The following is a 23,311-nucleotide window of genomic DNA, read 5'->3' as shown; positions in this document are numbered from 1 at the left end:
CCGTATAAGATATTGGAGATTCTTAACCCTGTTTCCTTCCGTTTGGACCTCCCTGCATCCTTCTCTATTCATAACGTTTTTCATCGGTCATTATTGCGCAGGTATGAGGTACCGGTTGTGCCTTCCGTTGAGCCTCCTGCTCCGGTGTTGGTTGAGGGTGAGTTGGAGTACGTTGTGGAGAAAATCTTAGACTCTCGTGTTTCCAGACGGAGACTCCAGTATCTGGTCAAGTGGAAGGGATACGGCCAGGAGGATAATTCTTGGGTGAATGCATCTGATGTTCATGCCTCTGATCTGGTTCGTGCCTTTCATAGGGCCCATCCTGATCGCCCTGGTGGTTCTGGTGAGGGTTCGGTGCCCCCTCCTTGAGGGGGGGGTACTGTTGTGAATTTGGATTCTGGGCTCCCCCGGTGGCTACTGGTGGAATTGAACTGGTGTTTTCATCTTCTCTGTTCACCTGTTCCCATCAAGATGTGGGAGTCGCTATATAACCTTGCTGCTCTGTTAGTTTCTTGCCGGTCAACAATGTTATCAGAAGCCTCTCTGTGCTTGTTCCTGCTCCTAGACAACTACTAGATAAGTTGGACTCTTGTCCATGTTTGTTTTTGCATTTTTGTTCCAGTTCACAGCTGTAGTTTCGTTACTGTGTCTGGAAAGCTCTTGTGAACAGGAATTGCCACTCTGGTGTTATGAGTTAATGCCAGAGTTTTAAAGTAATTCCTGGATGGTGTTTTGATAGGGTTTTCAGCTGACCATGAAAGTGTCCTTTCTGTCTTCTGCTATGTAGTAAGTGGACCTCAAATTTGCTAAACCTATTTTCATACTACGTTTGTTATTTCATCTTAATTCACCGCCAATACATGTGGGGGGCCTCTGTCTCCTTTCGGGGTATTTCTCTAGAGGTGAGCTAGGACTAATATTTTCCTCTGCTAGCATTATTTAGTCCTCCGGCTGGTGCTGGGCATCTAGAATCAACGTAGGCATGCTACCCGGCCACTGCTAGTTGTGCGTTAGGTTTTGTTCATGGTCAGCTCAGTTCCCATCTTCCAAGAGCTAGTTCCTATATATACTGATGCTATGTTCTCTTGCCATTGAGAACATGACAGATTTGCTTCTGTGGGATTTTATTTTCTAGTCCATACTTGTGCTCTTGTAATCAAAGCCCCTGTAAACCTTTGCCCTGAAATATTTTTTTGCTGTCCATTTTTTTACCATTTGTTGCTGTAGGGTCTGTGGTACTCCTTCACGTGGTTGGTTGTTCTGTTGCTTATGACATAGATTTGACAGGACATTGCTCCTGACTGTATAGTCTCTCATTTAAACATTTTGGCGTGATGACATTGACACAGCCATGGCTAATCAAAAACTCTGCTGAATGAACATTCAGTCGACGGCTCTCTCAAGGAAACCTGTCTTCAGATTATTGCTGCTCAAACTACAGCCCATTGACACTGGCTGCACAATTGCAGTGAGGTATTTTCTATTTTGAAACGTTGCAATGTTTCAGAGAAAAGCCAGCTGAGGCCTACGAGTCTCGCTTGGCTGCCTTGTCCATGGCTGATCCTCGGAGGCTTCTCCCAGGCCCGATCTCTTTGACTGACAGGTCTCTCCTTATGTGTGCACACAGGTAGAGACCTGTCAATCAACTAGAGCGGAGCTGAGAGAGGAGAAGCCGGCCAGGGACCTTCCTCAGCTTTGTTCCTGGACTATTTTTCAGAATGTTTTCTCTGAAACACCGGCGCATTTCGGAGGAAAACATAACTGCCGGCAAAAATGCGCAGTCACTGTGTATAGAAAATATATCAGTGGAAGTTAATATATTAATAATATACAATACATGGAGAATGTCATACTTACATGAAGTGTACTGGTGGCAGTCGGCCATGTACTGTCAATGAGGAGGGAGACCAAAATAGTTCCCGGTAGCCTAAAAAAACAAGTGTGATATGAACACGTAATGCAGAGGGGTGATGGTATATCATATTAATTACATGGTAATGCAGCAACACCAGACAGCGCTTTCTTCCTGCATGCTACATACGGGTCATAAATGGTCTGATTTCATCACATTTGATGGAGATTTCAAGCTTAGTCTTTGACCACCTAAAGGTGAAACCTGCTTGGACTCCTGCCCTTGTAGACTGTGATACAAAAGAGGTTGCAATCTTCTGGAGGGAATTTTGTATTGGAAGTACCATTTGGAAGATCAGATAGATGTGTTCACCTGTCATCTGTGCAGCTTCAATGATCCGAACTTGTGAGGCTTTTAGCCATAGATTTCCCTTCTGAAAAAGCCACCGACACTCCACATATATATAATATGACGTCTGGAAAAGGACAAAACACAACAATACGAAACCTGCTTAATAAAGACAAACATGTTTATTGCAGCGTCCGGAGCGTCCTCCTCATCCATGTGGGTAAACACACAAGTATTCACACCCCCTCTCCACCCTCTGCACAGGACAGGTGTTTATTACAAGCATCACCTCCTACACCTGACAACTGGCACCGGGCTCCTCCACAACAGCACATACTCCGGGGACCCTCAGGAGGGGCGCGGGGGACCCAGAAACAGGGCGAGAAGGCTGCACCACAGGTAGGTCCAACTCCTGACATGTAATGTAACACACTACAACTCCTAACATGTACCATCACACACTACAACTTCTAAAATGTACCATCACACACTACAACTCCTAACATTTACCGTCACACGCTACAACTCCTAACATGTACCATCACACACTACAACTTCTAACATGTACCATCACACACTACAACTCCTAACATGTACCATCACACACTACAACTCCTAACATGTGGATCGCCCCCATGGGGCCGTGGGGTACTCGGTACCGGGTCCTGCAGTTCACAGAGGGATGTCATGGTGGCTAACCCGGTCCGTGGCCCTGGGACGTCCATGTAAAAGGGAAAGGTCTTTAAAGGGATAACGTTTGTGTTTGTGACGCCACCTGTGGTATTCGGTCAGGGTGACCGACGCTGCTTTAAGGGGTCCGCTGGGGTGATGTTATGGCAGCTAGATGATATACCTTCCCACAGGTGAAGTATATCCCCAGGGCTTCCCGGTGTGTAGATGGTGGATGGTGTGAAGCGCAGTGAATAACGAGGACACAAGGTTGCAGTCTCTTTACCTTTACTGAAGACTTCAGCATCCACAGTCCAGGGCACCAGATCACAGGGCAGGAAGAGTCCGGCCGGTTTGGAGGCAAGTCCAGAGTCCCCTTGTCCAGGTGGAAATAAAAGCCTTCCTCTAGTGCTGTGGTGTTGTAGTCCCTTACTGCTAAGCTTCTCATAAGGTCCTCACAACTGTTGTAGATGTTATGTCTCTCTGTCCCCCAGATAGGATAGGACAAACCAATATGACTGGTGGCTTGAGGCGGTTTATAGGGACTCTATCATGCCCCAGCCTCTAAGGGGTGCCACCGTGCCTCCTGGGTTTAGGGGCGGACAGGTACCGTATTTTTCGGACTATAAGACGCACCGGACCATAAGACGCACCCCAAATTTGGGGTGAAAATTGCAGAAAAAAAAGATTTTTTTTATAACATGGGGATCTGTCTTATTGTTCGAATTTACAGTATCTTACCTGAGGGCTGGCGGTAGCAGAGCAGGGTCACAGGAGGCATGGTATCAGCAGAGGTGCAGTGATGCGGTGGGCGATATGGCGTGCACCTGAGCAGGGTCCCTTCCTGTTTAAGTGGGCGACGCCACAGCCTGGTGTCCATGGGGGGGTTGCAGCAGTGCTGTGGCGGCGGAAGAGGTGCAGGGATGATGAGGCGCAATGAGCGGTATGGCGTGAGCAGGGTCCCTTCCAAACGTGAGGTGACGCAGCGGCCCGGTATCCAAGGTAAGCAGCAGAGCCGGGTGAATCATGGCTTTATCGGTGGCGGCGGCCATCTTCCTGAGGCCGCGCGTGCGCAGATGAAGTGCTCTGCTTCCCGGGGCTTCAGGAAAATGGCCGCGGGAGGCCGCGCATGCGCAGATGGAGATTGCGGCGGCCATTTTCCTGAATCCAAGTTCGCAGATTTAGATCTCGGCTTCAGGAAAATGGCTGCCGCGATCTCCATCTGTGCACGCGCGGTCTCCCGCGGCCATTTTCCTGAAGCCCCGGGAAACAGAGCACTCCATCTGCGCACGCGCGGCCTCAGGTAGATGGCCGCAGCCACCGATAAAGCCATGATTCACCCGGCTCTGCTGCTTACCGGGCCGCTGCGTCACCTCACTTATGGAAGGGACCCCGCTCACGCCATACCGCTCACTGCGCCTCATCCCCGCACCTCTGCCGCCGCCGCACCTGTGCCGCCGCCACACCACTGCCGGTAAGCCTGCATCCCAACTATAAGACGCACCCCCCATTTTCCCTCCTTTTTTGGGGGGTAAAAAGTGCATCTTGTAGTCCGAAAAATACGGTAACTTGCAATTAGCTGTCCTGCCGGTCTCTGGAGCAAAGCATAAAGGTCCTTACTCCCTCGGTGTTCCGGCTACCGGGATCCTGCGCCTCAGAAGGAGGCAGCCTGTGCAGGGCTGGTCCCCTTCTGGTGTCCTCTCCTGTGCTTCCTCTCTTTACATGCTCGCTGCAATACAATTCTGTTGTCAATGTCTCTTTCTGGGAGCTGCAGCTCTGAGGGCATGCACAGCTCCTTTAACCTTCCATCCTCCTCAGACTACTGTCTGGAACTCACTAACAGAACTCCTGTCTGGAGCTCTGCCAGGAACTGACTAACTTTCCCTACAGACTACCAGTTATATATATGGGGAGTGACCTAATAAATAGCAGAAGCTCCCACTGGTGGCCTGGAGTGCAAACTGTGTTGCATGTTTGTGGTACCTGGATGCAGTAATCCTTCATTGGCTCCAAACGTAGCATCACTCTCCCCGAGAGGAAAGCAATACCACTGCAATGACCAGGACCCTGAGGTGCAACACTCCCCTCCTGTTAAATCCAGTACTCCCGGACTGGGAAAAGAAAACAACAGTTACAGGCTAGCAAAAGACATACAAATTTTGAAATGCTATAAAACAAGTTGATATGAACTGATGCTTCCCTTTATGGGAGGTAAGGACACTTGAACGTTACATAACAAAAACTTATTTACATTGTGGATCCACTTTTGAATAAGAGTAGAAAACAGTTACTAACTATGAAATACGATTACCCGGACGGGTATACTATCTTAGAACTTTAGAGTGCAAACAATCATTATACTTGCTATCTGCATACAACACTATTTAAACAAGCATTTTCCTCATTCATGTGCAGAACTGTCTATCAACCCCCACGGGCTCGATGTAGAATCTTTAATTTCTACTTTCAAAGTTTCATTTTACTCTGATTCACTATTCCAGCTCACGAATATATGCACGAACTGCCATATAAAATGCAACGCTATCTAACTTTTAGACATTATCACTTTAAGAAAGTGCAACTGGTAGACTTCCCCTTTAAGGGTGCAAACTATATTCAAGTCCTTTTTCTTTTGAGGTAGTGCAATTTAATACTCAAGTCAATTAATAAAATAGTAACAGCAGAAACGATGCGAGGGACCCGTCATTAAACCTCAACGTTGGCTATGGGCGGGCTACAAGGCGTGTATCTTGACCCGGAATCCTGCTGCGCCAAACAGGTTTTTCTTCAGGTCTCTGTAAAATAAAGTAACTTTCACAGCAAAATTAGAAACAGACTCTTTAGAAGCAGTCCCTTTAAAAGCTTCTTTTGTAAAACCAGTAGGAAGCACCTTAAAGAAGGTGCAAACTATTTACAGGAAAAGTTTGTGAGCCACTCACTGTCCATGACTCCAATGTCTTTAAACAGAAGGCAACTGTGCAAAACACAGGAGCCCTTTAACAAGGGACCCCTTTAAGAAATAACCCTGGTAGGGTTTAGTGAACTTCAGCAGCAAAAGGATGGAGAATTAACTATTTACAGTCATTTCAAGATTTGTGTTGTTCTCTTATAGTAGTTTGCAAGGCATCAGCCGGTAACGAACACTTCCTGGCCTGGGAAGGTTTGTATCCGAGTCCTCATCTGATGCTATATCAACGTCATCGGTTCGCCTCTCATGTATGGTCAAGTCATTAGCTGCCTGAGTACGGATGTTAGCTATAGCATTTGCGACAGCGGCAGTTTCAGTGGTGATTATGCACACGGTTGTAGTAGTGTTGGTTTGAGGAGTTGCTGTTTCAGAGACTGGAGGGATAGCGCTGGTGGTCTTAGTTTTGCGGGTGTAGGTCACATGATCCCCTCGGCACTAATCTCGGTCAGGATGTCCTTCCTGGAGATGGGATTCCACGTCACGGCTGGTGACATAGACTTCTGCCAGCAGTCCCGGTTCCTGAATGACGCCCCAACCCCTTCTCAGGTGAAAGGCTACTATCCCCCGCTTCGCTGGACTCCTGTTACATCGTTTGGTTTTATGGTTCTGCGCTTTACGTTGGGCTTCCTGTTCCTTTCTTTCTTTACATTGTAAGATCAGGCATTGTCTATATTCCTCCCAGGTGAGGGCTCCGATATAGGATCCTGCCTTTTGGGCCTCTCCTATGGACCCGTTCAACCTGGCTCCCGGAGCGTCCATCGGAAGATCACCCCCTCAGGGTTCACGTCCAGCGGTATGCCCACGGACGCTAGGAGAGGGAGTAGTGTGTCGTCAGTGGTGTGGGGAGTAACTGGAGCCAGAGCGAAGGCTGGGGTCCGGTCGTAGTCTGGGAGAGGGACGGTCACTGAAGTGGGATCAGTGGCTGTGGGGAGAGCGGTCGCTGAAGCGGGATCGGTCACCGGGGCAGGGGCATTTTCTGTGCCTGTGTCTGATGTAGTTCCACCGATGCCGGTCCGCTCCGCGGATGAGGAAGCTGGAGTCCGCTGCTGCCCGGACCGTGATTCTTCCAGCGCGGTCTTCCTGCACAGGGCCGACTTCCATTTCTTCACCGCGGTCAGTTCTGCGTCCAGGAGTTGGTGCCTCAGCTCCTCCACCTGCGGTTCCAAGAAGTCCGGATCTTCCAGCAGCGGCGAGTTCGGGTCCTCCTCCAGTGGCTCGAGACGGTCCTGGGTCACTTCGTCGTCGTTCAGGTATCCGCTGGTCGCCATCCCTGCTCCTGGATCTGCAGCCGCACACGCACGCTGCTCCTCCGTTTTCTGGGGGCTGGGCTCCTTCTTCTCCTTGTTCCCGCCATTGCAAATCAGGAGGTGGACCCCCCTGGCTGGTGGGCACGTCCCCCTCACGTAGCAGCAGTCGGAGGGGGCGTTCATCACTTTTCGCGCCGCTTAGGTAGTCTCCTCCCATGATGGCACGCCCTTCTTCTCCAGCGCTCCTCGTGGCGCTGTAATGGCGGCGGTTTTGGCGGCAATTTTTGCGGCAAATCACGGTTCATTAGTCACAGAGTCTTTTAGCACAAATCACGGTTAGGCACAGTTCTGGCACAGTCTTTTAGGCGCACATGACCCGATTTACGGGGTTTAGTAGATCCTGTTTGTGACGCCAAAGTTGTATCGCCCCCATGGGGCCGTGGGGTACTCGGTACCGGGTCCTGCAGTTCACAAGGGGATGTCATGGTGGCTAACCTGGTCCATGGCCCTGGGACATCCGAGTAAAAGGGAAAGGTCTTTAAAGGGATAAAGTTTGTGTTCGTGACGCCACCTGTGGTATTCGGTCAGGGTGACCGACGCTGCTTTAAGGGGTCCGCTGGGGTGATGTTATGGCAGCTAGATGGTATACCTTCCCACAGGTGAAGTATGTCCCCAGGGCTTCCCGGTGTGTATGTAACAACTCTGCTGGCATCACGGCATGGCCTCGCATTTCTCACACTATCTTACCCACTGCTCCAGGTCATGATGTGGTTTCTGTTTTATGCCAGCTCCATGTTCTGTGTCTCTGCTCTCTGCATGCTTCATGGTTCTGTGTATAGAGGGGCGGCGCCTGAACTCTCTGGTTCTTATAGGAATCAGGTGCATCTGTCCAATCTGTTCCTGACCAATTGTCTAGAGGCCTCCAGTATATAGTGCAGTTCCACCCAGTGTTCTGGGCCTGTGCAATGTGTTAGCTCAGTTAGTGTCTTGCTTCTGAGTTTGCCTGGCCTTGCTCTGAGTTACTCCCTCTCTGGAGGATTCTCTGTGTTATTTCCTTGGTGTTGTTGTCCGCCCACCAGGAGGCAGTATATCCTGGTCCCAGTGTCTTTGTCCTTGTGTCTTGTTCCATTGCCTTGTCTGCACTTAGTCTTACCTCGGTCTCCTAGTCTTTGGCTTCCTTCCCAGTTGTCTTTCCTTGTTTTCTCAGTCTGCTTACACTCCGCACTCTTGCAGCTCTGCCTGCTCTGAACCTTTGTGACTTTACCTCTGCTCCTCACTTCTGCGTCTCTGCTCCTTCCTACTCAGCTTATCTTCTGCTGTTGCAGTTATCCCTTGCTGCAGCTTCTCTCCACATTCCTTGTGGCTCAGCTTTGCTGCAGAGACCTCTCCCGCAGCTCCTCTCCGCTCCTTGCGGTTCTACCTGGCTCCGCTCCTTGCGGTTCTACCTGGCTCCGCTCCTTGCGGTTCTACCTGGCTCCGCTCCTTGCGGTTCTACCTAGCTCCACTCCTTGCGGTTCTACCTGGCTCCGCTCCTTGCGGTTCTACCAGGCTCCGCTCCTTGCGGTTATACCTGGCTCCGCTCCTTGCGGTTCTACTTCTCCTGCACTTGGCTCCGCCTCCAGCCAGTCTGCACTTGGCTCCGCCTCCTGCTCTTGGCTCCGCCTCCTGCATTTCTGTTCTTGGCTCTAGCTCCTGTGCTTTCGCTCTGCATCCGCTCTTGCGGTCTTTATCTACTTATTCCTAGGTCCTCGTGTCTGAACAGGTTCTTACCCGTTCTACATACCTGCCTGCAGACCGGTCCCTACCGGTTCTTCCAGTGTACCAGTCTTGTCCACCAGTCCTGCCAGAGAGCCAGCCGTGCCCGCCTGCCTACCAGAGAGCCAGCCGTGCCCGCCTGCCTGACAGTGTTCCTGTTGTACCCGTCTGCCTGCCTATGTGCCAGCCGTACCCGCTTGCTTGTCTATGTTCCGTTCCCCGGTGGGATCAGCAGCCACAACCAGACTCCACCCTGGAGTGGTACCTGGTAGCTTCCTATTGCACAAGTCTGACCTCACCATCAGAGGCTCCAGCGAACACCTAGGAAGCTACTTAGTTACGCCCCTTCCAGGGAGGTTTGGTCTGTGGTCCAGTGGGGCCACTCCCCCGCGCCAACCAGTCTGGGCGCGAGCGTGACAGTTTGCACAGGCCATGGCCTCCGCTGAGTCCCATGTGCCTTCGTTCTCGGAGCAAGATGCTCTAATCATTGTCTCTGATGCTGTCTTTAATAAACTTTTGGCCTATGAAAAGCAAGCTCCTGCGGATCCGCCAAGGTACTATGGGGATCCGAAGTAGTGCCATGTGTTCCTGGAGCAGTGTATGCTGAACTTCCAATGGTATGCTTCTGCTTTCCCCTCTGATTTGTTCAAGGTTGGATACATAATGTCTTACCTAAGAGGAGATGCTTTGCAATGGATCAACCCCTTGTTTAAAGCAGGGGATCTCATCATCATGGACTTGGAGGCCTTCCTGGCGGCCTTCCGTAAAGTCTTCGATGTGCCTACCTCTGCGTCTCCTGAAAAGTCTTCCCCTCCAAGCTCACAGAGACGGTCCAGACAAAAGAAACCTGAAGGTAAACCGTCGCTTCCGTCCATGACCATCCAAGTCTCACCTGTTCCACAACCTGCCGAAGCAGCCACCCGAGCAAGATCCGAGAGGTCTAATAAAAGGGGGCTGGCAAATCTGCAGCCTGAATCTGGTGCTGAGATTGAAATACGGTATCCCTGTGGTTGTAAAGAACATTCAGGTGGTCTTTGCCCTGTGAAGCCTGTACTCCAAAACCCTGGGCCAGTAGGAGAGGCTGCCCCTGGCGAGAGTACTCCCTCTCCATCTAAGTTAATGACTGTTTCTCTGCCTTCTGGGAGCTTTGGTGAGTTTAAGCCGCCTGTCATGCGGAGTCAGTGTATGGTCTCCGTTCTTCAGCTCCAGAACCCGGTGTGGGCGTTGCCTGATAATGGCCGAACCCTGCTAAAGAGCAGTCTAGTCCTGCAAGGACAACTACAGCTCCAAGTTGGAGCCTTATACACGAAGAAGTTTGTTTTCCGTATGCTGTCTGTTATGCCCATGGGTCATACTAAGCCAAGGACTCTACCACCCGCTCTGGTCAAGAGTTGCAGTAAAGTGCTTCGTTTGAACTTACCCAGTCTTGAGAAGTGTCTGGTTCCCATGCGTCAAAGACACTCAGCAGTGACATCTTCTTCTGCTGGTCTGCTAGTCGTCGAGTCAAGTTGTGCTGACGTCACCGAAGATGGGGAAACGGTGACTATGTCTCCACACATCTCCAGCGACTATACCAGTAAACACTTAGTCGTCGAGTCAAGGTGTGCTAATGTCACCGAACATGGGGAGGCGGTGACTATCTCTCCACACATCTCCAACGACTATACCTGTAATCTGTTCCTAGGAACATCCCCGCCGCTTGGACGATTTCTTCTGGATAACGGGCAGAAGATGGTTCCTATGTTTATACCTTCAGCGTCCTTGTGGCCGGCTGGTGAAGACTTCAAAACAGAAGTTTGTTCTCCTCAACTTTTCTCTGACCCGGTGGAGCTGTTGTTCTCCACACTCATTTCTAGTGATTTTTCCTGTGTTCAGTACTCTAGAACATCTCTGCTATCTGAAAGTTTGTCTCTGGATATCGGGCAGAGGGTGTATCCTGTGAGTATTCATTCAGCTTCCATGTGGCCGGCTGGTGAAGATAACAAGTAGGTAGCTTCCAAGTCCCTGCTTCTTGTCTACCCTGAGGAAATGGTCCAGTCCATTGAGAAGGCTAACCCTATTGGGTACAATGAGACTTTGCTATCCGAGATTTCTGATGAAGCTAAACCTGCAGAGCACAAAGAGACTTTGTTTTTTGAGATACCTGGTGACCCTCCTGCCGCCTTCTACCCTGAAGATATCATGTTGGCCTGGACTATGTATGCTCCCATCCTTCTTCTGCAAGTTATTCTGGCGGGCTTGAAGAAGAGGGGCCGTAAAGGGGGGGGGGTACTGTAACAACTCTGCTGGCATCACGGCATGGCCTCGCATTTCTCACACTATCTTACCCACTGCTCCAGGTCATGATGTGGTTTCTGTTTTATGCCAGCTCCATGTTCTGTGTCTCTGCTCTCTGCATGCTTCATGGTTCTGTGTATAGAGGGGCGGCGCCTGAACTCTCTGGTTCTTATAGGAATCAGGTGCATCTGTCCAATCTGTTCCTGACCAATTGTCTAGAGGCCTCCAGTATATAGTGCAGTTCCACCCAGTGTTCTGGGCCTGTGCAATGTGTTAGCTCAGTTAGTGTCTTGCTTCTGAGTTTGCCTGGCCTTGCTCTGAGTTACTCCCTCTCTGGAGGATTCTCTGTGTTATTTCCTTGGTCTTGTTGTCCGCCCACCAGGAGGCAGTATATCCTGGTCCCAGTGTCTTTGTCCTTGTGTCTTGTTCCATTGCCTTGTCTGCACTTAGTCTTACCTCGGTCTCCTAGTCTTTGGCTTCCTTCCCAGTTGTCTTTCCTTGTTTTCTCAGTCTGCTTACATTCCGCACTCTTGCAGCTCTGCCTGCTCTGAACCTTTGTGACTTTACCTCTGCTCCTCACTTCTGCGTCTCTGCTCCTTCCTACTCAGCTTATCTTCTGCTGTTGCAGTTATCCCTTGCTGCAGCTTCTCTCCACATTCCTTGTGGCTCTGCTCAGCTTTGCTGCAGAGACCTCTCCCGCAGCTCCTCTCCGCTCCTTGCGGTTCTACCTGGCTCCGCTCCTTGCGGTTCTACCTGGCTCCGCTCCTTGCGGTTCTACCTGGCTCCGCTCCTTGCGGTTCTACCTGGCTCCGCTCCTTGCGGTTCTACCTGGCTCCGCTCCTTGCGGTTCTACCTGGCTCCGCTCCTTGCGGTTCTACCTGGCTCCGCTCCTTGCGGTTCTACCTGGCTCCGCTCCTTGCGGTTCTACCTGGCTCCGCTCCTTGCGGTTCTACCTGGCTCCGCTCCTTGCGGTTCTACTTCTCCTGCACTTGGCTCCGCCTCCAGCTCTTGGCTCCGCCTCCTGCCAGTCTGCACGGGCTCCGCCTCCTGCATTTCTGTTCTTGGCTCTAGCTCCTGTGCTTTCGCTCTGCATCCGCTCTTGCGGTCTTTATCTACTTATTCCTAGGTCCTCGTGTCTGAACAGGTTCTTACCCGTTCTACATACCTGCCTGCAGACCGGTCCCTACCGGTTCTTCCAGTGTACCAGTCTTGTCCACCAGTCCTGCCAGAGAGCCAGCCGTGCCCGCCTGCCTGACAGTGTTCCTGTTGTACCCGTCTGCCTGCCTATGTGCCAGCCGTACCCGCTTGCTTGTCTATGTTCCGTTCCCCGGTGGGATCAGCAGCCACAACCAGACTCCACCCTGGAGTGGTACCTGGTAGCTTCCTATTGCACAAGTCTGACCTGCTGCTGTTTGTCCTTCACAGCAGTCATCAGGTGCTTCCACTTTGGACAGGACTATTTAGTCTGGCTTCACCCTTTAGTGAGTGCCAGTTGTCCATTGTTTTTCTGGAGGATTCACATCTCTGCTTGGTTTCTCCTGCTGGATTGTCCAAATCATCAAAGATAAGTCCTGGCTTTGTTTTTGCAGTCCACATGCGGTGGACTTTATAGTTCAGTGAATTGCTATGTTTTTTCTTGTCCAGCTTTGTCTGTGTAAGGATTTATTCAGCCAAGCTGGAAGCTCTGGAGTCGCAGAGTTACCCTCCATGCCTTTAGTTAGGTGTGGAGATTTTTGTATTCTCTGTGGTGGATTTTTGTAGTATTTTAATACTGACCGCACAGTACTCTGTCCTGTCTTTTCTTTCTAGGTAGCGTGGCCTCCTTTGCTAAATTCTGTTTTCAGTCTGCGTTTGTAATTTCCCTCTCCTCTCACAGTCAATATTTGTGGGGGGCTGTCTTTCCTTTGGGGATTTTCTCTGAGGCAAGATAGTTTTCTTGTTTCTTTCTTTAGGGGTAATTAGTCCTCCGGCTGTGTCGAGGTGTCGAGGGAGTGACAGGAACATCCCACGGCTACTTATAGTTGCGGTGTTAAGTTCAGGGTCTGCGGTCAGTATAGAGGCCACCTACTCCAGAGCTCGTCCATGCTGCTCTTAGGCCACCAGGTCATAACACATAAGGTCCTCACAACTGTTGTAGATGTTATGTCTCTCTCTGTCCCCCAGATAGGATAGGACAAACCAGTATGACTGGTGGCTTGAGGCGGTTTATAGGGACTCTATCATGCACCAGCCTCTAAGGGGTGCCACTGTGCCTCCTGGGTGTAGGGGCGGATAGGTACCGTATTTTTCGGACTATAAGACGCACCGGACCATAAGACACACCCCAAATTTGGGGTGAAAATTGCAGAAAAAAAGATTTTTTTTATAAGATGGGGATCCGTCTTATTGTCCCAATTTACAGTATCTTACCTGAGGGCTGGCGGTGGCAGAGCAGGGTCACAGGAGGCATGGTGTCAGCAGAGGTGCAGTGATGCGGTGGGCGATATGGCATGCATCTGAGCAGGGTCCCTTCCTGTTTAGGTGGGCGACGCCACAGCCTGGTGTCCATGGGGGGGGGGTTGCAGCAGTGCTGTGGCTGCGGAAGAGGTGCAGGGATGATGAGGCGCAATGAGCGGTATGGCGTGAGCAGGGTCCCTTCCAAAGGTGAGGTGACGCAGCGGCCCGGGTGTAGGGGCGGACAGGTAACTTGCAATTAGCTGTCCTGCCGGTCTCTGGAGCAAAGCATAAAGGTCCTTACTTCCTCGGTGTTCCGGCTACCGGGATCCTGCGCCTCAGCCTGTGCAGGGCTGGTCCCCTTCTGGTGTCCTCTCCTTTGCTTCCTCTCCTTACACGCTCGCTGCAATACAATTCTGCTCTCAATGTCTCTTTCAGAGGGCACGCACAGCTCCTTTAACCTTCCATCCTTCTCAGACTACTGTCTGGAACTCACTAACAGAACTCCTGTCTGGAGCTCTGCCAGGAACTGACTAACTTTCCCTACAGACTACCAGTTATATATATATGGGGAGTGACCTAATAAATAGGAGCAGAAGCTCCCCCTGGTGGCCTGGAGTGTAAACTGTGCTGCATGTTTGTGGTACCTGAATGCAGTTATCCTTCATTGCCTCCAAACGTAGCACCACTGCGACGAACAGGACCCTGGGGCGCCGCACATGTACCATCACACACTACAACTCCTAACATGTACCATCACACACTACAACTCCTAACATGTACCATCACACACTACAACTCCTAACATGTACCATCACACACTACAACTCCTAACAAGTACCGTCACACGCTACAACTCCTAACATGTACCGTCACACGCTACAACTCCTAACATGTACCGTCACACGCTACAACTCCTAACATGTACCGTCACACGCTACAACTCCTAACATGTACCGTCACACGCCACAACTCCTAACATGTACCGTCACACTCTACAACTCCTAACATGTACCATCACACACTACAACTCCTAAGGCCGGCGTCACACTCAGCGTATGTAAATACGGCGGTAATACGCAGAAATGTTCCCAAAATAGTGATCCGTATGTCATCCGTAGGCAGGGTGTGGCAGCGTATTTTGCTCATGGCATCCTCCGTATGTAATCCGTATGGCATCCGTACTGCGATATTTTCTCGCAGGCTTGCAAAACCAACATCTAATGGATTTATGTGCTCAAATGTTCGTTAAAACATATATACAGTAATATATATATATATATATATATATATATATATACTGTATTTATATTTAATTCAGCGCAAGATATGTGAAAAGCCGGTAATTAAATTGCCGGCTTTTCATTTCTCCTTCCCAAACCCGACAGGATATGAGACATGGTTTACATACGGTAAACCATCTCATATCCCTTTTTTTTGCATATTCCACACTACTAATGTTAGTAGTGTGTATGTGCAAAATTTGGGCGCTGTAGCTTGTAAAATAAAGGGTTAAATGGCGGAAAAAATTGGCGTGGGCTCCCGCGCAATATTCTCCACCAGAGTGGTAAAGCCAGAGCCTGAGGACAGATATTAATAGCCTAGAGAGGGTCCATGGTTATTGCCCCCCCCGGCTACAAACATCTGCCCCCAGCCACCCCAGAAAAGGCACATCTGGAAGATGCGCCTAGTCTGGCACTTGGCCACTCTCTTCCCACTCCCGTGTAGCGGTGGGATATGGGGTAATGAAGGGTTAATGTCACCTTGCTATTGTAAGGTGACATTAAGCCAGATTAATAATGGAGAGGCGTCAATTATGACACCTATCCATTACTAATCCAATAGTACGAAATGGTTAATAAAACACACACACACATTATTTAAAAGTATTTTAATGAAATAAAGACACAGGGTGTTGTAATATTTTATTATACTGGTAATCCACCTGAAGACCCTCGTTCTGTAACAAAGGAAAAATAAAAAAACAACAATATCTCATACCTTCCGTCGCTCAGGTCAAGTCCCACGAAGTAAATCCATCTGAAGGGGTTAAATCATTTTACAGCCAGGAGCTCTGCTAATGCAGTGCTCGTGCCTGTAAAACCCCGGGGACTGAATGGAAAGCAGGGTGACCTGTAGTTACCTTGAGTTGCGGTGAGGCGCCCTCTGCTGGATGTCCTCATATGAACTCGAGCGTGGGAACTTTTCCAAGGCTCCAGTTCATGAGGACAATTTTTTCCGCGATTTAACCCTTTATTTTACAAGCTACAGTGCCCAAATTCTGCACATACACACTACTAACATTAGTAGTGTGGAATATGCAAAAAAAAAAAGGGATATGAGATGGTTTATTGTATGTAAACCATGTCTCATATCCTGTCGGGTTTGTGAAGGAGAAATGAAAAGCCGGCAATTGAATTACCGGCTTTTCTATAGAACACCGCTGCGTATTTCTCGCAAGTCACACTGCTAGTCCGTGTGTAATCCGTATTTTTCTCGCCCCCATAGACTTTCATTGGCGATTTTCTTGCGCAATACGGTGACAAACGCAGCATGCTGCGATTTTCTACGGCCGTAGAAGACCATATAATACGGATCCGTAAAATACGGCTGATAGGAGCTGGGCCATAGAGAATCATTGGGCCGTGTGTTATGCATATTTTACGGATGTATTTTCTGCGCTCATACATCCGTAAAACTCGCAAGTGTGACGCCAGCCTAACATGTACCATCACACACTACAACTCCTAACATGTACCATCACACGCTACATTACTGTCTAATGTGCTAGAGAAGTTTGGAAAGTTGTTTTTTTTTTGCATACAAGAAAACTGTATACCACACTGATGGTAAAAACTAGACAAATACAGATGAAAAATAAATAAAAAGCACTAATCAAACCTAAGGAAGGAATCTTTCATCTTCCTTTTTTGGGTTTTCTGCTGTCTTAAAATCGGAACGTTTGGTGCAAGGAACAGTTGTGCAAAAATGTTAACTGTTTTTTTTCTAAAATAAAGTGGATGGATTTTGGCTATAGAAAGTATGGGCTTTCCATAAATCAGGTTGCATGATGGAGTAAAAAAAATTAATAGAGACCTAGTTGTAGTTCCCTAGATTCCGCTTCAGAAGTAATGCCTGCCCTGACTACATTATTTTAGATTAATCTAATCAGGGTGATCGGTGCAGCCTGAGACGTCATCTCTTAGTTTTGGCTTGGATCCTGCAAGCAGCTAAACCCCGCTACCAAAACCCTAATGAAGAAACAGTGTCAGGACTGACTGGCTTTGTATGTCCCAGGGCATTCTTAGTTTTTAGGGGAGAGTGGGTCCTTTATTTGGGATTTTTAACAGAATTTTTTAACATAATCTCCTTTTGAAGAATCCGACGCGTTCATCCATTACCAAAACAGCTGATTGATTTAATTGAGCATCATATAATACCTAATTTTTCCTTTTGGGGCACTGCAGGGGAATTGAATACTTGCTGGCAGATTATCCAAAGATCACAACTGATCTCTAGGTGTCCTTTTAAGCAAAAAACATTGTTCCAAACAACCCATTAAGTAGCTATATACCCTTTCTATGCCACCATGATGTATATTTTGCTCTCTATAGCTTTTATTGTATTATATCACATTATGGTATAATTAGTGATGAGTGAATGTGCTGGAATAAGGTGTTATCCGAGCATGCTCGTGTGCTAACCGAGTGTCTTTGGTGTGCTCAAAAAAAATGTTCGAGTCACTGTAGCTGTATGTCTCGTGGCCTAACAAACAGGCAATCCCTGCATGTGCTGTAGCTGTCGAACAGCCGTGAGACATGCAGCCACGGTGAGTCGAATATATTTTTTTTAACACACCAAAGACACTTGGTTAGTACTTGAGCATGCTCGGATAACACCTTACCTGAGCACGTTTGCTCATCACTCATAATCATATGCAGGATCGGACTGGCCAACAGGAGGACAGGAGAATCCTCCGGTAGGCCCCTGTGAAGGAGGGTTAATGACCAGTGCTATTGCACTTGATTCACAATTTGCAGAAAAAGGTGTCATCTAATCATTCATTAAACAATCTAAATTAATATTACATAGATGCAAAAGTAAATCTCCGTGCTAGGGTCAGGACCCAAAGAATCAATGTTACTGGTGGGCATTTGCCAACCCAGTTCGTCATTGATCATACATGTGCTTTATGTCAGTTATGCCCTATAATCTCAGTGTGTATAATTGGGCGGGGAGAAGTCACCACAGACCCGACCCTTGGACTAGTCATCGAAGTTGCATGGTATCTGTCCGGCTTTTAAAGTATATTTTCTTCTCTCAATCATTTATACTTAAATTATCAAAAAATCAGTACGCCCCACTGGTGGTTTAGAGAGTGGAAGCTAATTGATCAGTTCTCTTTAAATGGTCTCAAGTATTGTTCCACTGTATTGACCAAAAGAAAAAATAATTGTATCTTGTGTGTGCTATCACAGCAGTACCTATTTTTCGCCATGGAAGCCATAAGTTAAGTTTACCAGTTATGTCCAAGGAGGGGTATGTGTGTATAAGGAATGCACTGCAGTATTAAAGAACTTGACATTAGTGTTAAAAATAATCTCCTAACCCAAACAAGAATATCACTGTGGCTCCCGTATTTTTTTTTCTTATGCAATATGATGCACAAATGTTTTAAGAAGACTTCTGGCAAGTCTTGTCTTTCAGTCTAATTGGTATCCTTGTTATAAGTGTACGGTGCGCTATGTACAGTCTGCTAGGAAGGGGAGATGCCATGAAATGTGATCATTCTCCCTCCTAAGTTAGCTAGTCTGATTTAAAGGGGTGATCCGGTTGCTGCTCACTTTTGCATTGGAAACAAGCTGTGAGCTGGATGGTCAGCAGGAAGTGAGCAGCCCGACATCCCCTCTAAGGGAATGAACCAACGTTGTCTAAGTGTCTACAGAGATCAATCTGTCTCTGAACCTGAAGTCCATCTATCCCCTACATTTTGCTAACTCTTACCCACCTGTCGTGGCTCCAGTACTGGGTATGGTTTCCTTCTCCTATGGCCACCTTCCTTTGCAGCAAACCATGCCAGTTTCTCAGGTTAACTTTTCTTACATCATTACCCTAGGCCTTTTAAGACTGGCTTTGGCAGAGACCAAGAGCTTGTGTATTAAGTTGCATTAAGCAGCTACTTCGCTTGGTCCAGCTCCAGTCAGGTGCCTGTCATCTCCTCAGCTTTTCCTCATTTCCATGCTCCAACCAAAGATATTTTTCGAAGCTTAGTCTAGGTGACTTCCACACCTATCTCTCAGCAAGTTTCCAACTTATTGCATCTGTTCACGCCTAGCACCTGCAATCAAGGTAACACATCTCTTCAAGCAAATCTCCAGTTTCGCTATCATTGCATTCCTGCTATTAACCACTGCCTTGCTGGAAGATACCAGACTGCAGTTTTTCCTCTGTTACTTTGATGCTATTAACCACAGCCCTGCTGCAAGATACGAGTCTTCATTTATTTCTGTTACATTACTATCAACCACTGCCCTGCTGGTAGATTGCAGAGTGTAATGACTTCTTGGTTACTCCTACGTTTAAACAGTGCCCTGCTGTTAGATACCAGACTGCATTCCTTTGATTAACAGTCTTCCTCCTATAACATACCAGTTTCCTATACAGCTACTGCTCCTGTAAGTATCCGCACACCTAGCTCTGCTTTATCTGTGCTACCTGCTCCACTTATTTATGCATACCCAAATGTCAAGGTCATTCCTGACCCATATATCATCAGTGAAGACCTGCTAGGCTGCACTAAAGCCTCTGATCTGTACTGCTAACCCAGACCTAAGGCTTAGAGAATCCACCTATTCAAAGGAGACCATAATAGTTGCATATCTTTGGTAGGCAAAGACCACAAATTGGTGTAGGCTGCAAAAAGCAACCCTGGCAGAAGCTTCTGAGTATGCAGAAGTGATATGTCCATCAAACATATCCGTAGGCATCAATTAACCCCACGGAGGCCAAAAGAGTGTTTTATAATGCCAGTGTGTGGAGATAAACCTTTTCTGTAAACAATTATAGGAGATTATGTTCTTTTATACAGAGGCACCCAGAAAAAAAAAAATACACAGAATGGGCTTCCATTTTTTAACATGGGAACCTAAAGGGGACGTATGCAACTATTTAGAGTAAATATGGGGTATCTGTCGTAGGTATATGTGGAGAAATCCTCCAAATCTTTGTTGTACCTGTGCATCTGGCTCTGCAGACGAGACTAGAATAGCCAGAATAGCCAAACGAATGGTTGCCCTAGGTAAAGGTGAGTCTAGTTACATGACACCTTAGGACTCAGTTTTACCCCCTGGCAGCAGCACAATAGTCTGAGAATATGACTTTGCTCTGCATCAGTCACACAACATAATCCTCTTATCTCCAGCGATACACAGCTATAAACGTCTTACACGCGCTCCGAATGATTGAGGAAAAACACTACAGAGTAAACAGTCCCTGGACTGGAGAGCAAAAACACGAGACGGGCGGGTGACTTCACAGGGCAGGAAGTAGGAGCAGTTTACACAGGCGCTGGCGGAGATAACGTGTCGTACCCATAGGCAGGTGTGCTGCGTGTAAACATAAAGTGGGCTGCACCACTCACAAGATCTGACACACAAACACGGCTGGACCCAGCCCTCCGGGCATGCCAGCCTACCAGTCACTGCCACCAAAACAGCATGGCATGTAAACATCCACTATAAACAGCCTGCTGGCTCCGGGGAATTAATATGTCTTATAAATAACACTACATGACTCATTTGGAATTGGGTTACCGCAGATGACCTCCACATTTACGCACTTACCTATGGTTGGATGGTGCGACATTCGCCCCGAGAACTGATGTGTATGACATCTACGGTCAGCGTAGGGCTTCCAAAATCAGCAGCGACATATTTGCCCTAAAAAAGCAGGATGACAACCTTAGTTGCAGTTTTCATGGTGACCGTGTTAGTGTATCCCCCCCCCATAGACATTGAAAAGAGTAGAAGGATACATATGCGCCACCGATTAATTGAAAGTAGGGCTCAGGACTCCTGTACTAGTCATTGTGGAGGTCCCACCGATCAGATAAGTGGAGACTAGTGATGAGCGAATGTGCTGGGATAAGGTGTTATCTGAGCATGCTCGGGTGCTGAGTGTCTTCGGCATGCTCGAAAAATATGTTCGAGTCCCTGCGCCTGCAAGTCTCGCGGCTGTTCGACAGCCACAACACATGCAGGGATTGTCTGTTTGTTAGGAGATTCTTGCATGTCTTGTAGCTGTCTAACCGTGAGACATGCAGGTGCGGGAACTCAAACATATTATTCGAGCACACCGATGACACTTGATTAGCACCTGAGCATGCTCAGATAACACCTGATCCCAGGACGTTTGCTCATCACTAGTGGAGACCTTTTTAAACACTTAAGGGTTTTTTTCGGAATCAGAAAACAAAAAAAACAAAGTGAGCTTTACTCATCCTCCCAGGTCCATTATTGAGTCACCGCCGCCGATTCCCATCTCTGGTACAAGTCTGCAGCAATGACAATACGTCAATCAGTGAGCTCAGCATCTCTTATTATTCACTTATTGGCTCACTGATTGTAGGAGCAGCGGCGGAGACTCTGCGCTGGGCCAGGAGACAGTGAGTAAAGTACAGTTTACTTTTAAGGTACGTGCCCACGATCAGTAATTGCTGCGGGTTTGACCCTGCGTATTTACACAGCGTCAAACCCGCAGCGTCCAGATGTTATAGCATAGTGGATGGGATTTCAAGAAATCCCATGTCCACTATGCATCCACAGACGCCCGCGGATCACCTGCGGAGACTGACATGCGGCATGTCTTTCCAGACCGCAGCATGTCAATATGTCAATTTCTCTTGCGGAGACATATTCGTTACATGAACTGATGCAAACCCTTAAAAAAACTGTGAAATTCCAGGTTGTGAGGTAGCAAACCCCGAAAAATGCCAAGGAGGGTGTAGGTGAATACTTTTGCAAGCCACTGTACTTATAATGTTAAAAAATTAAAAGCATTTCCCTGAAGCATCTTCCTTTTGTAAACCTCGATGGATACTACGGCATCTAAAAGACTCTGTGCGCACATACCCTCGGATGGCAAGTTCATTAGTTTATTATACAGTACTGACTGCACCACCCAAGGGAGAGAGGACACATTCTGTCAGTGCAGAAACCCACCACCCCATCCTGGCTCTGCCATCAGGATTTGCTTATTAGAAGAAAGGATATAATGCTTTGAAATACTACATAAATACTATGTTTTCCACAGCATAATACCAGGTATCAAGAAATCATTGTTAAAAGTTCTTTAGTGGAGCTTAAAAAGGTAACATTATGTTTTATAAAATCTGTAATAAAAAAATTAAGAATATATTAAAAAATATGAAAATATGAAAAAAAACAAACAGAAAACGACCTACATGCTTTTTGGTGTAATCATAACGAATAAAAATGTTACACAAAAAAAAAACTACAACTCATCCAATGATTGAAAAAAAAAAACCTTATGACAAGGTTAAAGAAAAATAAAGTAAGAACCTGAGGATGCAATGACATGAAAATGATAAAAACATTTTTTGTAACTTTCCATTCATACTGACACATAGTTCAATTGGTATATTCACTGCAGGGCAATAGGCAAAAAAACAGTGGCAAAATAGTTTTTGTTTTTTTTGCATTTTTACCCACCCTCACCTACCACCAGAAAAAAAAAAGTAAAAACCATTAAACAAAATAGTGCCACTGAAAAATTCAACATCTTTAAAAAAAACAAAGACACAAAATAAAACTTAGGATGCAACTGTGACAGCATAGGAGAGGTTGCACAGGTATGGGGAGCAGCCGCAGGGATGTTACAAGCACTGTGTAAAAAATCCAGTCATAACTGGTCGACAATGGTCATCCATCATCTACAAAAAAAGGGTAGGCAGTAGTGATGAGCGAACATGCTGGGATAAAATGTTATCTGAGCATGCTTGGGTGCTAACCGAGTGTCTTTTCGGCGTGCTCAAATATGTTCGAGTCCCCGCTGCTGTTTGACAGCTGCAGCACATACAGGGATTGCCTGTTTGTTAGACCATCCATGCATGTGTTGAACAGCTGCGAGACATGCAGCCGCGGGGACTCCAGCATATTTTTCGAGCACGCCGAAGACACTCGGTTAGCACCCGAGCATGCTCAGATAACACCTTATCCCAGCATGTTCACTCATCACTAGTAGGCAGAGAAAAGTACATAAAATCTAGCAGGTCTTAATCCATTGTCCTGTACCTATTGATCCATTAGTGAATTGTCAGTTTCCTCTTGTCGCCTTTTTTCTCATTAAATTTTTTTCCCCAAAACTTCCCACATTTCTTTAATGCTCTTTACCACTGAGCTTTTGAGCTTGTAAGCGCTGCAGGATTGCTGGAGCGCACTGTTGCCTCCTAATCTGGGGCATCTTAAGCGCAGCGGTGGTCGGTCAACTAGGCAATGAGCTGTAAACAAAAAACAGTGTCAATATCTCAAGAACGGCTGCAAATTTCTATAAGCATTAAATATGTAGCAGTGTAGAGATTCACAATGTCTGCCTGAAGTGCAACTGAAAAAAAGGGTCTAAGTGAAAATTGGCATAATGATGTTAGCTAAAAAAAACGTGTATATTAATTGCCATTTTAAAACCAGAGCAAGCAGCAATAAAAAAAATATAATGGCATGGTTTTCATCCACATCAAGGTCTCAT

The 23,311-nt window shown here is 47.5% G+C and overlaps 1 long non-coding RNA gene across 1 annotated transcript; it reads right to left on the bottom strand.

Annotated features, from left to right (window-relative positions):
* Positions 1 to 1,856: 1,856 nt before the first annotated feature.
* LOC143805845 (uncharacterized) lies at positions 1,857 to 23,062 on the bottom strand. Its single transcript, XR_013221343.1, has 3 exons — positions 22,861 to 23,062; positions 20,392 to 20,487; positions 1,857 to 1,927 (listed from the first exon to the last, which is right to left on the bottom strand). It is a non-coding gene; the product is annotated as an uncharacterized LOC143805845 (long non-coding RNA).
* Between the last annotated feature and the right edge of the window lie 249 nt (positions 23,063 to 23,311).

The sequence above is a fragment of the Ranitomeya variabilis genome, chromosome 2, assembly GCF_051348905.1.
Source record: "Ranitomeya variabilis isolate aRanVar5 chromosome 2, aRanVar5.hap1, whole genome shotgun sequence".
NCBI lineage: Eukaryota > Metazoa > Chordata > Amphibia > Anura > Dendrobatidae > Ranitomeya > Ranitomeya variabilis.
This window is presented reverse-complemented; position numbering and strand designations above follow the sequence as displayed.